The 17,844-nt window shown below is 29.1% G+C and overlaps 1 non-coding gene and 1 pseudogene across 2 annotated transcripts; one reads left to right on the top strand and one right to left on the bottom strand.

Annotated features, from left to right (window-relative positions):
• The first annotated feature begins 443 nt into the window (after nucleotides 1-443).
• Trnat-ugu (transfer RNA threonine (anticodon UGU)) lies at nucleotides 444-516 on the top strand. The gene has a single exon. It is a non-coding gene; the product is annotated as a tRNA-Thr (tRNA).
• A 6,145-nt stretch (nucleotides 517-6,661) lies between these two features.
• LOC149879985 (uncharacterized) lies at nucleotides 6,662-16,159 on the bottom strand (annotated as a pseudogene). Its single transcript, XR_016446366.1, has 7 exons — nucleotides 14,807-16,159; nucleotides 9,344-9,745; nucleotides 8,926-9,215; nucleotides 8,618-8,830; nucleotides 8,251-8,490; nucleotides 7,984-8,060; nucleotides 6,662-7,876 (listed from the first exon to the last, which is right to left on the bottom strand). The product of XR_016446366.1 is annotated as an uncharacterized LOC149879985 (transcript).
• Nucleotides 16,160-17,844: the final 1,685 nt, after the last annotated feature.

The following is a 17,844-nucleotide window of genomic DNA, read 5'->3' as shown; positions in this document are numbered from 1 at the left end:
AAAACGAATTTGCACGAATTCAAAAAATGCGTTAAATAGTTGTTAAAAAAAATCTAACAGTCATCTTTATTGCATGTTGCGATAGAAACATGATTAAATCACTGACCTTCAAACATTTTTTTTTTTTTTTTTGAGATCAGTGGTTTTAGACAAAGTATTTTAAACTCCACTTTATATCCTGCTTTTCACAAAGAACTAAAAGCGAAATAAATTAACGTAAAAAATCTGTTCATAAACGCGTTTTAGAAAAAAAAAGAAAGTGTTAAAGCGCCATTTTAATGTGAAGTAATAATTACTATTGGGGTTTTCCATGCTCATTCTTACTTAAATTGGGATTATTTTAGGCGGACGCATTAAACTAGAAAGGATTAAAAATCCTCTAAACAATCACAGCAGCCGCAAATTATTAAAAATATATTTTGTATTTTGCTATAATTTTACAAGCCCGCGTAGCTCAGTGGTTAGAGCACTAGTCTTGTAAACTAGGGGTCGAGAGTTCAAATCTCTCCGTGGGCTAAACCTTACTTTTAAATTCATAAACTTTTATCCATTCTGTTAAATTAAAATTTGATCAAATTCAATTGAAAACCATCAATGTTAATTTAATTTTTACTTGCAATTTTAATAACTTGTTTATATGAATGAGCTTCTCTGTTGTATAAAGTTGGCCTAATTTCTAAAAACTCAAATGGACCGTCTATATTTTACATTCCAACTAAATTTAATGAAGTGTTAACCTGAGATAAAATTACACGTCATTGGCAGACTGATGAAAAGGTTTAAAAGTGAAATAAAAAGTCATTAAAAATAGTTTAATGAATTCATTAGGCACTTCATGCAACACTTCTACTATATCTCGTTAGAGGGCTGTGCGCAGAAAAGGTTAGACACCGTAGTTCACCTCCAAAACTCCAGCCCATTATCGTCATATTGATGCAGATAATTGTGTTATAGTTAAATTTTACCAAAATAAAAATTGCCATTGGCAATTGAAGAAACTTGGATACAGGCTTGGAGTGGGCCGAACTTCCCATAGTAACGTCAAAATCAGGGTCGCCTGATTTTTTGCTCCACATATTATTTCCTGCGAAAAGTACAGTTTTCCTAGTATGGTAGATGATATTGATTGATTCATCAGGAATTATGGTGCACTTCTTAGCGTGTATTAAAGAGTCATGAAGTAATTGTTTTGAAATAGAAGGGTAGAACTCGTTAATGTCGTATTGAATAAAAGTACATAATTTTTTGTCTAAAATGGACTCGAACCACTCTGCGAAAACTTTACTTTTCGCAGGAAATATGTGGAGCAAAAAATCAGGCGACCCTGATTTTGACGTTACTATGGGAAGTTTTGACGGAGCTGAACTGTGCGAGTTAGTAGGCCTTTACATATTATATACTATTGCTAGTGATTACGGGCTCAACACCACAGGACTATATAGAGATGATGGTCTCTGCTGCTTTTATAATATCAGCGGCCCTCAGTCAAAAAAAATAAAGAAAAATTTTGTCAAGATTTTTAAAGATAAATTCAACCTTTCTATTACTATTAAATCTAATTTAAAAATTGAAAAACTTCCTCGACACCACACTTAATCTCCTTGACAGTACTTTTCAACCTTACCGAAAACAAGGAGATAACCCTATGTATATCAACGTCAACTCCAATCACCCACCTAATATCATCAAATCGATACCGAAAATGATTTCTAACCACATCAGTAATAGGGTAAGGTTGCTAATATTGTACCGATGCCTATATTGTACTTTTAACATAACTCGTTATTTTTACAACCCATAAGAAATTTTTTAATTTATTTTTTATCTTTGCTGAATGAAATTAATATTTCATTGTATGTTGCATATATATATATATATATATATATATATATATATATATATATATATATATATATTATATATATATATATATATATATATATATATATATATATATATATATATATATATATATATATATATATATATATATATATATATATATATATGCAACATACAATGAAATGGGCCGCCGTGACAAAACTTCCCGGGCTGTTTTTTCAAGCCAGTCCGACCCTGCTTGGATATCACCAAAATTTTTTTAAAAATCCTCGGGATGGAAAAAAGTTTAAGCGAGCGACTAAAAATTTGAAGTGCGACTTGCTGTGTATGCAGGGTCTTCTCATAATTTGCTTAATACTCCTAAAGTTGCTGATAGGACTGGTCAAACTCAATTTTGTTCATTGATGAAGTTAGTTAACAAGTGGCATTGACTAGTATGCGTTGTTGCTTCATTAGTAATGTCCTAATGAAGTATGTAGAAATCATATTTCTGTCTGCTTTTCATTTCAACAAATCCAGCTAACAAATCACTGAAATCCATTATTTCATTGTGTAGGTATGTGTGCAAAAGTTTTAAACTACTCAAATATTTAATTATTATACATGATTGTAAAGAGCTTTAAATCAGTATTACGATGGTGAAAATTTCATAAAAAACCAATGATTCTACTAAAAGTTATGCCCATTTAAGTGACAAAAATTCATTATAAGGAATGCTTAAGAAAACTGCAACCAACTTAAAAAATTAGCGTTCGGCTTACGGTGGTTTTATAATTGAACTTCATTTTTTAGTTTATAGCGCATTACTTTGGCTCGGTTATATTTTTATTCAACTAATAACAGAATATGGTTTTTTTTTGTGTGTGTTTGTGTGTAAATCACGTTTTGATTACTTTAAAAAATCACCAATATTTTAAATAAAGTTTCATTTTTCTAAAAAAAACAATTTTTTAATGAATAAAAAAGTCAAATACACAAAATGCTCATAATCGTGAATCCCCCACCACGACCCCCCCCCAACCTATACAACAGAAGAATACTTGGTACCTTTACTGCGTGCAAAAATAGAATATGAGCGTGTCATTATTTTTTAATGAACTTTGGTAGGTACATAGAAAATAGATATATAAAACTGATTCAAAAGTTAGAAAAAAACCCATCATCCCTTCAATGTCAATTCACTTCCAGAGCAGGAATGAAGTTTTCAATAGCAATGAAATCACTAAAAAAGTTAGTTAGTGCAAAAAAAAAATAAATTGCAGTAAACTTACAGCACTCTACTTTTAAAATATTATTTAAGTCAAATAAAATTCTAAAAAGAAGACGAGAAAAATCCATTCTAACGACACCTACCTCGAGCACGCGGTGAAAAAATGGTCACAGATTTTATCTTTAAAATTGGTGCCGTGAATAGCAGATACGCACATACCTACATTGTGTTCATCAATCATTTTCATTATCTCCAATCAAGTAACTTTTTAATGAGTAATTAGCGGTCCTTTAAGTCAAAAACACAAACTTTGTAATGTATTCTTTCCAGTTGGGTAAACTTAAGTTATGAAAGCACAATGAAACTTAAATTTTAATTAGGATTTTTATTGCGTTCTCCTACAAAAGAAACCGGATTTCGGCAAGAGTAAAGTATTGCAAACTAAATAAATAAAAACGGTTTCCACTGCGCATGACGTATTTAACAGCAACGTAATCAACATTTCATTTTTTGTTAACTAAAACTTAACTTTTTATTAACAGGTTTATTTTCTTTAAAATAATATCTTTCAAATTAGGGGCCTGGATCAAACCCACGTAAAATATGAAAAATAAAGTTAAAAACAGACCACACTAATAGACCGTAATAAAATAAGTTTTTAAGTAATATTTTACAAAGCACTAATATCAACATAAAAAAGGTAATTAACATTTAACTTATTGTTTATTAAAGAGATAAATGTCCCATAGGAGATGCTTGCTTCTAAAGATTAACTATACAGTTTTTTTCTTTGAAGAAATATCAGAAATAAAAGTCTGTAAAATTCTATTAAGCTTTGATATTTGCTGCTAATTTTGATAGAAACCGAATTTTAAAAAATAGATCCGACCATTTCATTTTACTGTTCAATAAAACATAAATGGTCGCCAACTAATGTTTGGATAAGCTCTAAGATGAATCTTCCGTTTTCAAAATAAAATATATTAGATTGCTGTTTTTACACAAACTCCCGGATACCGTTTTTAAAACGAAAAGGGAAGGATGGTGTTGCAGATGATAAAACTATGCATAACTCAGATTAAAATACTTTCTTAAGAAGCAGAAGGTTGGAGCAAATACAACAGGATTTATTTGGCTATAATTTAATGATTTTGTTTCAAAAAAAAAAAACGTGAAACAAAGTGGAACATCATGGAACAACGTGAAACTTTATTTTGCTAATATTTATGTTTAAAAGTGTATATAAAATATATATATATATTTCTTTTTTAAACATAAGAAAAAAGAAGCACATACATATTTCTCGGCGTTCGCTTTAGCATAAATAATAATAAAGATGTAGGTTGGTGGTAAATAGCGTTGCTAACAAAATTAATTTAATTTTTGTTACATATTTACCTCTAAAATTAAAATAAATGATTTCTAGAGAAGTTTTTTAAGTTGAGGACTAAAAAAGGAGTTTCCTTTAAAACTTTAAGTCTAAAAATTATTAATATATTTTTTATTTTTTGAGGGGGGTGGGTTACCATTTTTAGCTTAATCTAGGTCACTGTGTGCCGTCATCTTGGTAGTCTAAAGTTATAAAGCTTTTGACTGCTATTTTTTTCTTCTAGAATGATAGATATGAAAACGTTGTTACTACTTTTTTTTAAGGTTCTTTTAAGAACAATAATTTGTAATATTATTTTAAAAAATAATATTACAATTCATAAAGACATGGTTTTCACGATTGATTAACTTTCAGCGATTAGCTTGTCAAAATTAAGACATCATTTTAATCTTTATTCAACCTTCCAATTTAATTTCGACTTTTTAAATTAATCATTAAAGAACTAGTTTGAATGAATTTGTAAAGCAAAAAACAAAAAACAAAAAATTAAGAAAGGCTAATGATTAGTAAAATTGGATATTTTTGAAATACCTGTCTTGTGTTTTAAAATTGCAAATAGTTACAGAAATGAAATGTTACAGTAATGAAATATTTATTCCGGCTACTGATTTACATGGAGTAGTTTTTAAATTTTGCATTTTAAATTGACTATGTTGAATATGGAGAATATCATTGTGCAGAAAGGCTTTTTTTTTTTTCTTTTTTTTTTAAGCTAACGAGCTTAAAATAATTCATTTTTTTAACGAGCGCTTTGCGTCAGTCAAAAAACAAACTTTTGATTGTTTTGATATTTTTTATTTTCTTCATTTCAAATGTTTTTAATATTTTTCATAATCTGCAACAATAAAAAAGGAAGGGAAGAGGGGTACAAAAATGCATTAGCGCCCTTTTTTAATTCATTTTAAGGAGAACAGTTTTACTCATATCTGTTTGAAAGTTTAATTCTTTTTCAACAGCAACAACAACAACAACAACAACAACAACAACAACACCAACAACAACAACAACAACACCACCACCACCAACAACACCAACAACAACAACAACAACAACAACACCACCAACAACAACACCACCACCAACAACAACAACAACAACACCAACAACACCAACAACAACAACAACACCAACAACAACAACAACAACAACAACAATAACAACAAAAAGCACTATGCTTTAAAGCTTAAAAAACACATTTTGATGATATCTTTTAACATATAATATAATTTCCATATCTCAGAAATATAAATTACAAACTTCATCTGAACCTACTTATATTTAAAAGAAAGAAGTAACAAAAATACATTGAAACAAAATAAAAATTTTCCCTGTTTTTTTTAACTTTAAATATCAAATTGATTCATTTTGCTAATGCTACCTGTGTTTTGCAAAATGGCCTTTTATGGTTTCTGCGATTACAGATGATTACCAAAAGAAATAACGTTAAGTAAACAATGGAGTTCAATTAAAACATTTTGAGCGGGAGTTACATGTCGCCATCAGTTTCACTTTTACCGCAATAAAGAAATCATTATTTTATGGTTTAAAAAAAATGTCATTTCCTTTTAAAGTTTTTCATTCATAACATTTTGCCATTGTCTTATGACTTGTTGCTATTAAGTAGATTGCGACCCAAATTAAATTAAACACCATTAAACAGATTGCAATTCCCAAAAAAGCTAACTTGCTTGTTTTATGAGTACAGAATATACAATATATGCCGAAAGTTGCACCAATTGGACTTCCATAAAATGCCAACCAAAAAAGCACTACTTCTGCAATGCGCCAACTGCCGGAAACGGCGCACAATTTATCAATCCAGAATACAAACGCTGTTAAAATGTTAAGTGCTATCAAATAATAAACTATAATCAAACGTATGTCTGTACGTGAACTGCAGCCGACTGTTGCAACGAGCAAGGTCGAAATACCAGTTACTATTAGGGCAATAACAAATTGTACAAGTCTTCCACAACAATTCATTTCGTTTAAACTTTTTTTAAATCTAGAAAGTTTAGTCAAAGTCTACAGGCAGTTTGCTAAAAAATATAAAACTTCTAAAACTCAATAAAGTTGTTGATAAAAGTGCGTTAACGTTTATTTTTCTTATATATATATATATATATATATATATATATATATATATATATATATATATATATATATATATATATATATATATATATATATTGCAGCTTGACAGTTTCTACTGTGCCGTATTAAAAATTATCTAAAAATTCAATCAGTGGTTATTTACATTTTTTAAGTAGGTTATACTTTGAAAGCTTTTTTTATTCAGGTTTGTCAATCGTTTCTGAGAAATCGGAGTAATTCTCGGAATATTATGAAATTTTAAGCAAGAACACGTTGGTTTAGTAATGGACATTTATTATGCGCATGCGTTATATTTTGTTCAAATGTTGGTAAACAATGATGTTTTCAAGTAAACAGAGAACAACAAATAAAGTTGCCTCATCTTCAGATTAGATTTATTTGTAGATATTTCTAAAAAGTCTATAAGAAATGATATCAAATCAATACTTTAGGTATGGTATGTGTCATCAAAGCTATCATTTAAATAACTTTACAAAGAGAATAGAAGTGGGACTAAAGTGAAACTTAGCTGTTTTTTAGGCGGAGTTAAACCTGTACTTACATTATATTCTAAAGTGATTTTGATTTTTTTTTTGAAAATAAAAAAGTTTTTGAATCATTTAAAGCAAAAATCAAAAACCGGTTACTTTTTTTTGTGATAGTATAATACTCTTAAAGATTGGTAAGCTTTCTTTTTATTATAAAGGATTAAAATACTGACAGAAACATTATGTAGGCTTTAATACTGCAATTTATTTTCTTTAAATCATTTTGCAGTATTTTATTTGGCGCTGGCGCTCTATATATGCATTAAATTCCTCACAGTCAAGCGTTTGGTAGGTCACTGCCATTCAACCTGCAATTTTTATGTCAATTGTGTGACAAAAGTCTTCAAACATATTGAAAATCTTTAAGTATATACCAAGTGAGATATGTAAAGCAGGAACTCCTATGTAATAGCACAAGAAAGTTTATATTATCATTTACAATTGCATACACCACCATTTACATTAACCCCACCAATAACTGTATAAATCGTAAACAATATTGTATAATATTTTTTACAATTATTCACGCAAATTTGCGAATAATGCCTAACAAATAAAATTAAAATAATGTGAATAATGAATAAAAGCAAAGCACCTAATCAAGTGGCACATTGAACAACCGTTGGTCAATAACATTGTCACATAACTTGGCAAACTTGGGATCTGCACCATGGTTGTTAAATTTTGCTAGAGATAAGTCCAGTGTCTTAAGTAATTGCATTTCAATGTTATCTTTAATTGGATTTGACATTCCTTGACTTGTGATGTTGCAAAACAGGTATGAGTGTCTACCTAAAGTAATTGAACAAGTTTGTGTTAAAAAAACAAAATAAGTCATGCTGCATGTATCTAGCCCAGATGAGTTTTTTTAAAGAAATCTGTATTAAATATGTACTCACCAGTTGCACCAGTTATTCCATAACTTGCACACAAGAATTCATAATCACCAAATACAAATACGCGAATCTGTTTTTCTCTAAAATTGAACAGAATTAAATTATTATACATTTCTTTAAAAAACAAACTGTAATCTATCATAATGCTGACAATTATGTTAAGAAATGAATAGTTGATGATTTTGTTTATGTCAAATATTGGTTGGATGTTTTTGAATTTTAGTGTGCTTGAATAATTGAATTACTTTGCTGCTTGTAATATGTTCTTACTTCCAAATCATTTTTTGCAACTAATCAATTTCTGATGTAAATCTTGCCAATGAAATTTTCAAATTTGTGCTATAATCTTTTGCCTCAAATATATTAAATATTATTGTATTAGTTTTGGCATTAGGCTTTTCCACATTAGCTACTTGATAAATCGTTTTTAATGAACCACCTCTATAGTCACCTCCTATTTTTATATGGATTTGATTGTCTTTAATTTTGTTGTATAATAAGAGGTTGCTGCTAAAAATAAAATAAGAAAAATTAGTTTTTGTTTTTATAGTATTGTATTTAATTTATTGTAGTATTTTTAAGTAATTTAGTTAGTTGTAGGATGTTAAAGTATTTTTTAAAAAAGATTTGTTTGTACCTATCTAGTCTATCTAGTACATTTGTTATATGTCCTTGTAGATTTTCGATATATGCACATGGCAAATCTTTGATTTCATAAGAACCTTTTGAATCTTTTTTTTCAATCATAAATGGAGCGTTTTTAACAATAAGATCATCACATGATCATTTCTTAGCCACATTTCTTTGTTTTGCATTAGAAGCACACATTGCATTGTTGTTTTTCAACCACCTAAAATGATAATATTTTTTTTATTATCAATAACTATTAAAAGTATTGAATTTGTCTTTTCAAGATTTCTATATAATAATTGCAATCTTGTGTACCTAGATAATATTTTCATGTTGACATAAGTACTGTTCATGTTTTCTTTTAAACTGATCGTTTCTTCAGATATTTTGGCTTTTGAAATATTTGATTTGCTTAGAATATATTCTTTTTCATTTTCATTAACAGATTTCAAAAGAGTAGCAGTTTGCTTGATTGTAGAACTGATGCTTTCTCCACATGTTTTGCTCATACTATGTTTTAGCTGTAATTGTCGTCTGCGAATTGTGCGTAAACATACATCTGAACTTTCTTTGAAGGCTCTTGGTGTTGATGTAAAGTATAAGGGCTAAAATGTTGTGTAACTTATTTAAAATATTCGAAAAATCATACTTTAGTTTCCTATTATAAAATTAAAAGCATTTTTGTTTTGTTATAGTAATTTTACAGTCTCTGTTTTTATAAAGATAGTCTTACCCTTGGTCCACTTGTCGGAAATTCAATAACATTGGATGTAGTTTGAGACATTTTTTGTTTTATTACAAGCAGAGTAGCAACTTCAATATTTCTTGGTATAGCACTTGTTGAATCCAATGCAAATATATCTGAAAAGTTTATTTGTGAAGTTGATGACGATGATACTGATAATGTTGTTGAACTTGATATCGGAGTTTTCTGACAAGTTTTTTGGTGATTCTTTCGTTCTGACAGTTGTGTGACTTTAAACAATCTACCACAACCTTGCTTGCATACTTCTTGCAAATTTTCTATCATTTCAATGACATTGGTTGATGAAATTAACCCATCACTTGGAATTGAAAAGGAACATTTAGGGCATTTTGTTTTTGATATTAGTTTGCCAATGGTAAGTGGTAATAGCAGGGCTGTGGAGTCGGGGTCGGAGTCGTGGAGTCGGAGTCGGAGTCGGAGCTTTTTTTTTTTTTTTTTTTTTTTTTTTTATTTTTTTGTTCTTTAATCTTTATAAACTCGTAATATATAATACAATCTTTACAGTTTAAGTATAGTTAAAAAAGAGAAAAAAAAAAAAAAAAAAAAAAAAAAAATCACAAGATTACGTTATAACAAATATTATATGAAATAAAACTGTAAAGTGTTAGAGATTACTTCAAAGAACGCGGGAAACTTGCAGAAGACCGATGGTCTTGTCATCAAGAAACCGCTTTGCGTTATTAATTTTTTTGGATACTTCAATTTAAAATAAATTTATATTTAAAAAATCATGTCATCAGTTTCGACAGAATGAAAGTAAAAATGCAAAAAACAAAGAATGCAGACAAAACAAAACAAAAAACAAAAAAAAAACAAAAAAAAAATTTTTTTTTTTTTTTTAATTTTTTAATTTTATTACAATACACATAAATATAAGTAGGTACACGATTTGCTAAATAGGTAATATAAAGTCGTTTTTTAATATATAGTGTTGATAAATAAAAATTTATTTATTTATTAGTGTTGATAAATAATATAATTTATTACTGTTGTTGTTGTTGTTTGTTTTTGAGTTATTTACAGTTTTTAGAGTTATTAGAGTTGATATTGGTTTCGGAACAAAGTTAGTTTTATATATAGTTTTGAATGTTTTAGGCTTAATAAAAGTTCATAAAGTTGTTAGTGTTTAAAATAAGATCTTTTAATAATGTTTTCAGAGTATTTAAGTTATTCGATTTTTCCAGTTGGGTATTTTTGGATACTAATTTGTTATATAGACAAGGACCACGGTACGAAATAGAAAAGCGCGAGAGAGTAGTTTTTTTGAAAGGTACTTTGAAGTTTCCCGTTCCTCTGGTATGGTATCTATTGTTGCTATTTTGAAAGAAATTCTTTGAAAAGTGAGAAGGAACAAGTCCAAGTTTATATTTGAGCATAAATAACAAATTTTGGAATATATTGATTTGATATACATTTAATGCTTTCAAATTTTTTAATAGTGGCTCAGCATGCGAGAGTCTATCCTTATTAAAAACTATTCTTGCAGCATGTTTTTGTTTTCGATATAGTGTGGTTAGTTTGGATCTATGTGTACTCGCCCATGCAACATTAGCGTATATGTAGTAGCTTTGTATGAACGAGAAGTATAAGAACTTTAAATTATCAGGAGACAGTATAGAACTTGCTTTGTAAAGGATACCAATGTTTTTTGATATTTTAGTATTTAAAATATCTATATGTGATTTCCAAGAGATGTTCTCATCAATAAGTATCCCTAGAAATTTAGTTGCTCGGGTTCTCTCTATTTCTTTATTATCTATATTTAACGAAGGTAAATCGGAAGGTATTTTTATAAAGTTAGGATGAAAAAGAATGTATTTGGTTTTTTCTGTGTTTAGCGATAATTTGTTAGATTTTAACCAACTGTTTATTTTTTCAAGTTCAGTATTTGTAGTTTCATAAAGTTCTGTAATAGATGAGGATGCATAAAATAAATTAGTGTCGTCTGCGAACATTATGACATCCAATTTACTCGAGGCTTTAGGAAGATCGTTTATGTATATTAAAAACAAAAGAGGTGCAAGAATGGAACCTTGGGGGACACCGTATTTTATTTTGAGTAATTTTGAAGCTTTTTTTTTATGAGCAATAACGCATTGTTTTCTGTCTAGTAAAAAATTTTTGAACCAGTTTAGTGCAACACCTTTTATCCCATATTTTTCCATTTTCCTAATTAAAATAGCGTGATCTACTGTGTCAAACGCCTTAGATAAATCAACAAAGACTCCAAGGACGTATTTTTTGTTTTCAAAGGAGTTATTTATATTATTAATAAGATCTAGAATTGCGTGTTCGGTTGAATGTTGCTTTTGGAAGCCAAACTGTTTTTCATTTAGGATTTTGTTATTTGTTAGATATTTATACAGTTTATTGTATATTACTCTCTCCAAAAGTTTTGAAAATACAGGTAGAACTGAGATTGGTCTGTAGTTATTTAGTGTAAATGAATCTCCGGTTTTTAATATTGGTATTACCTTAGCTATTTTTAATTTATTCGGTACAGATCCTGTAATAATTGAAGATTTAAATATTTCATATATTGGTTGTTTTATCACTGAAAACACATTTACAACTATATAGCTACAAATGTCGTCTATCCCAGGAGCCTTATACGTCTTAAGTGAGTTTTTTGCAATTTCTAGTTCTTCATGGTTTAGTCCAGAGAAAATATTTAAACAGAGATGTTGGTTTGTGATATAGGTTTCGAAGGAGATATCAGGGCATTGAATTTTTGAAGCCATATTAGGGCCTATGTTTGCAAAAAAGCTATTAAAGTTTTCAGCGATAGAATTTTTGTCGATATATTCAGTTTCATTAACGATAATTTTATCAGGTAAATCATTTGATTTTGTATGGTTTTTACCTATTATTTCTTTCAATATGTTCCAGGTTTTTTAATATCACCTTTGCTGTTTTGTAGTTGTTTTGAATAATATATTTTTTTAGAATTCTTTCTAATTTTTTCAAACAGATTTTTGTATTCCTTGTATGTAGTTAAGTTAGTTTCATTTCTGTTTTTTAAAAACTTGATATATAATTTTTGTCTTGTTTTTGATGATTTTCTAATCCCGTTAGTTATCCATGGGCAGTTTAAATGTTTTAACTTTATTTCTTTCTCTTCAACAGGGAAATGTTTATTGTAGTGGTCTAGAAAAATATTAATAAACAAATTGTATGCGGAGTTTGTGTGTCCAAGGTTACATTCTTGATATACTCCATCCCAATTTACTATAAATAGCGAGTCTTTAAAATTTTTGATAGAGATTTGATTGATTTTTCTTTTATAAATTTTGGTTTTGGTATTGTTAAAGGTTTTTAGATCTTGAGATAATGAAAAATAAATAGGAAAATGATCTGATATATCGGTTTTGATAATTCCTGCTTTTAAAGAGGTTTCTAGAAATGTATTTGTTAATATATTGTCTATAGCAGAAACGGAGGTTGGGGTTACTCGGGTAGGTTTGTTGATGATTGGGAGGATACACAATTGAAACAGATTATCAAAAAAGAGTTTAGTATCAGCGTTTTCTTTGTAGTTTAAACTGTTAATATTTAAATCCCCTATAAAGAAAATATTTTTTCCCTTATCATTTATTTTGAGAAAGATTTCATTAAAAAAATTTGTAAATTTATTTATATCACCTTCTGGAGGTCTATAGCAAGTGGAAATTATAATACTTTTTGATTTATTACCCGTTATCTCAATAGTAAAGACTTCACTATCAGTATCAGAGATAGAGAGGTCTTGTCTTACGTTGCGATCCCTCCTCCCCTTTTATTTGTTTTTCTTTCAAAAGATATTAGTTTATAATTTGGAATTTGAAAATTTGTGTTCGTTTGAAGTAATTCATCAGAACACCACGTTTCGGTTATGCAAATCATACTAAATGAGTAATTGCAATCTATTAGAAAGTGTTTTAGTTTATCAAAATTTTTATTTATACTTCTTATATTTATGTGTATTGCAGTAAAATTATTTTTTAAAGTTTCGAGTTCAATTTTAAAAGTTTCAGTTTCAAAATATTTCGAATCAAAATTATTTCTGTGAAAAATTTGCGCATCAGAGTCGTAAAAATCGTTTAGTAAAATATTATTAGCAGTTTCGAAGGCATTGAAACGCAGCGTTTCAAAATCTATTGTTTTGTTTATGTTTGCGTCAGTCATAGCGTAAAGTGCGATAAATCAAAACGTGCTAGCATAATAAAAAATGTACAGAACTATTTCACATATCTCGATTAAGTACTTTTTTAAAATTAAAGCTAATTTCTAAAATTTCTAAAATTAAAGCTCATTTTGGCTGGAGTCGGAGTCGGAGTCGGAAAAATTGTACCGACTCCGACTCCGGTTTAAAAAAAATTATTCAAAGTTTTATAATTTTCATAAGGATTTTATAGATGTTACAAAACTACAAGTCCCAGGATGGTCTGAAAGCTGTAGAATATCCAGACACAATGGGAATTGTAGTTTGCAACAACTGGAGGACAAGGAGTTTGACATGTTATTTTTAGGCCTTTAAAACAGTGATAAGCAATAGGGTATTTTGCTGCTTATCACTGAGAATCATATATCACCTCCCTTGCGCTCTCCTCTACCTTCCCTTAAACTATATAACTTCATGATCCCCTAACTCCTGACTTAAATTGTCTGGCACTGTGCTACATATTCTTAGTAGAAAGCTAGGCGTGCCACCACCAAGCACCAAAGAGTTGCTCCACAAACAGAAAGACTGTAAGTATTCAATTAAATTTATTTCTCTGGAGAGAGAGAATATTAGAAAATTAGTGATTGAAGAAGCTGTTAAACAAAAAGAAGAACTTAATGAATGTCTCAAGGGACGCTTTGTGTTTCTTAACAGAGTGAACTATTTTGCATTCAATGTTTAATTCTTTTTTTAAAAAAATGAAGCAGTTACCAAGACTTTGGCAGTAAAAGACCCCAAAACTAATCACACCAGCAAATTTCTCCAGGTCTTAGTAGAAAAGATTCTTAAAGAATATGAACTTAAAGAAGAACAAGTTCTTTCATGTTTGAAATATTGTCCAACTGACAGTATTTCAAACATGATTTTGACAAATTCATAATGTTATTAGCGACTGCATAAGAGTTTATTGCATAACAAGAGTTCAGAAAAGTTGTTTGTTCAGAAATTGTTTTCTCATAAATATTGTTTAAAGCACTAAGTGGTTGGATTATTTGTATCATAGTGATGAAATAGCCAATCTTAACATTTTACTACAGTTATTTATTGTTACAAACAAATAACTGTAGTAAAACAAACAACTATTTGTTGTTACAAATTGGTTACTTATGAAGGAGTCGGAGTCGGAGTCGGGAGTCGGAGTCGGAGTCGGTCCATGATAAAATCAAGAAGTCGGAGTCGGAGTCGGAGTCGGAACAGCAGCTTACCGACTCCACAGCCCTGGGTAATAGACATGGTGCGCAGAATGAATGAAGACAGTTTTTTATAATAATTGGTTTATGCATGATGTCGTTGCAAATAGTACACATACAAAGATGCACATGAGGTTTTAAGATGCAGTTAATATCTTGCAGTTTAAGATTAAATTTTGTTTGAGGTTAAAGTTGAGATTGTATGTTATTTATTATGTCTAGTCCAAATATTTTCACTATAACTAATACTTAAAGGTCTTCCACTTAACTTTTTCTTTTTTTTTCTTCCTTTATTGGCTTTAAAGCAAACACATTCAGTTACAATGCAGTTTTCAGGCCAAGATCTTAGTTTTAGTTCAGTGTTTGAACATTTTTCAATATTTCTTAATATTGAAAAGCATCTATAACACATTTTTTGAGGATGCATATTTGGGTGGTCCTTATCGATTCGGATAAAAAAACAAAACTCTATTTTAACAATATGTTTTGTTAAAAGAACACTTTCATAATCTAGACTTTCTCCACATATTCTGTATAATGTTTTTAGTTTTGTTTCATGAGACTCAGTCATTTTTACGTGTTTTTTATTACTAAAATATAAGATTTGATGTACAAAAGTTTTAAACTTAAAATAGTAACCGGACTCTGATTTTTTTTTTTATCATAAAGTTAAAACCATCTTTTTTTAAAATATATATAGCTTTTAAGCATAAAAGTTCTAATAAAGGCTTAATTATTATGTTTTAGTATTAAGGATGACCATAAAATAATTTCCGACTTTCCTGCGTATTTTATCACATAAAAATTAATAAATTTAAGTTTTTCAAATAAAATGTGTTTTCCTTGGCCACACATTTTATCAGTTTATAAATTTATATCTGGTATATACATCTTCAAAGCAATGAAACGACCTCTTTTATTAGGTTACGGTAATAGACCATTACAAAAAAAAAATCAAAATTACGATGTTGCTTTTAAAGTAACGCATGCGCATTATAAACATCCGCAAATGCTTAAAATTAAACCACCGTGAGAAGTAACTACCAGTCAGCATTATGATTGGACTAATCATGGCCTACAATAATTACAAGATTCTGGTTTGGTATTTACGGGAAAAAAATTAGGAGGCCATTTTTTTAATACTATGAAACAAGGTCTTAAATTTTCCGTACCAATAAGATAAGATCTCTAAATCTGTAACGTGTTTGAACAGTACTCTAAGCATTAGTAGGGGAGAGGGGGGCACATTAGGACACTTCTTTAAAAAGATATTACAGATTTCGTACTGTTTGACAAAAAATTAAATTTTTTGCTGAAAAAGGTAATTTAGGTATTCGTTCTTCAAAAATAAGCAAAGTCCAGCTAGTTCAAATAAATTATAGTTGTTTTTTTTTCTTAAAATCGAACCTACCCATTGTCCAAAACTACCCCACAAGAGGGGGTAGTTTAGGGCAATGTTGGGGCAGTTTAGGAAAATAAGAAGAAGACAAGAAATATTTCTTAAAACCTAATTATTTCGTTTAGCAGTAATTATTAACAATAACAGAATCAACAGAATTATTAGGAGTAACATAATTATTCTTATAAAGATCTCAAACCATTAATGAGTTTTTGTATATTCAAATAAACTAAAATGAAAATGCTATTCAATCACATATCACTCTTATTAATAAAAAGATATTAATAAAAAAAACAAAGAGTGTGAATATAAAATGGATATAGATAAACATGAAAGTTTTCTTTTTGTTCGAATTGAGAGAATTCATAACATTCAACCAAGTTTAAATGTAGAAAAATCAAGTTTGAATATCATACCAGAACCTCTTGAAATGCTTCCTGCATTGTTTGGCATAGGAAGTTTAGCTAAGACTTCTCCAATTGGCACCAACCACTTATTTTGTATATCAGGAAAGTAAAATATATTAAATCCTACTTTTTTATTCAACAAATTAACAACCAAAATGTTTCCATTTATTTCTTCAATTCTGAAAACAAAAGCTAATGTTGCAATGTTAACTGTTGAAGCACATTGGACTAAACAAAAATCTCCATAATTTAATGCTTCTGTTTTCAATTTTTCTGTGTATACAACAGGCTTTTCTTTAAAATTTAAACTTATTTTATTTTACAAACAGGAATTACTTTTATTGTGCATACGGGTAGAGCTAGAGACTGTTGCAAAAATTAATTTTTTAGGGGGTTGATATGCTTGTTAAATATTTTCTGTTTTGTGTAAGTTATAGATTCTGTTTTTGGTGGTCTTTCTGGTGTGTCTGTTAAAATTCTTGATCTTCCTTTTTTTCTGCCTCTTAATGTTTTCTTTACTGGAGGTGCTTTTGGGTATTGCCTAATCATTTCAGGAGATAAAACTGGTGCAGATGGCTGTGACAGCTTATCAGTTGAGTTTTTATATGCATTAAGCGACTCATTATTTGGCACAGTAGCTTCAAAAATTTTTACTTTTGAATGATCACTAACATTTGAAATTTTAAAATCTATGTAGCTTTTTTTATTATTGTCATTATTACTAGATTGATAAGAGATGTCATAAAGGCTTCGGTTTGTCAACTGTGAACAGTCAAAATCTTCATTTGTAAATGCATTTCTTGGAAAAGGAAAAGTACCACATTTTTTGAACCTTGCAGTAATATTATTTGGTGTAAATGAGCTATTATATGCAGGGGTTACTATACTGGTTAAATCATGAATTGTAAAAGTTCTTCCTGGGTGATTTAACAACAAGTCGTTTTGAGATACAGAAAGTTTTTGTTTAAAAGGACCCAATACTGAAACATCAAGAGGTTGAAGTCTATGTGTACAATGTGGTGGGAATGCAAGTAAAACAATTCCATTTTCTCTGCAAAACTTGATTGTGTTAATAGTACAATGGCTTTTGTGGTTATCTAGTAATAACAAAATCTTGTTTTCTTTATTGCATTTTGAATGGAACTTTAAATGTTCGAGCACTCGTATAAAAAGTTCTTCTGTCATCCATCCACTTAGCAAATCCAACACAACCATTAGGTCCTCCTGTGAGCATACACTCTTTAAATCCTACTCTAGGATAAATAAAAACT

This window comes from Hydra viridissima, unplaced genomic scaffold, assembly GCF_058129835.1.
Source record: "Hydra viridissima isolate aposymbiotic clone 2 unplaced genomic scaffold, HvirCarnegie_v1 scaffold_13, whole genome shotgun sequence".
In the NCBI taxonomy this organism is placed as follows: domain Eukaryota; kingdom Metazoa; phylum Cnidaria; class Hydrozoa; order Anthoathecata; family Hydridae; genus Hydra; species Hydra viridissima.
The sequence above is the reverse complement of the archived record's forward strand: the minus strand, read 5'-3'. Positions and strand labels throughout refer to the sequence as shown.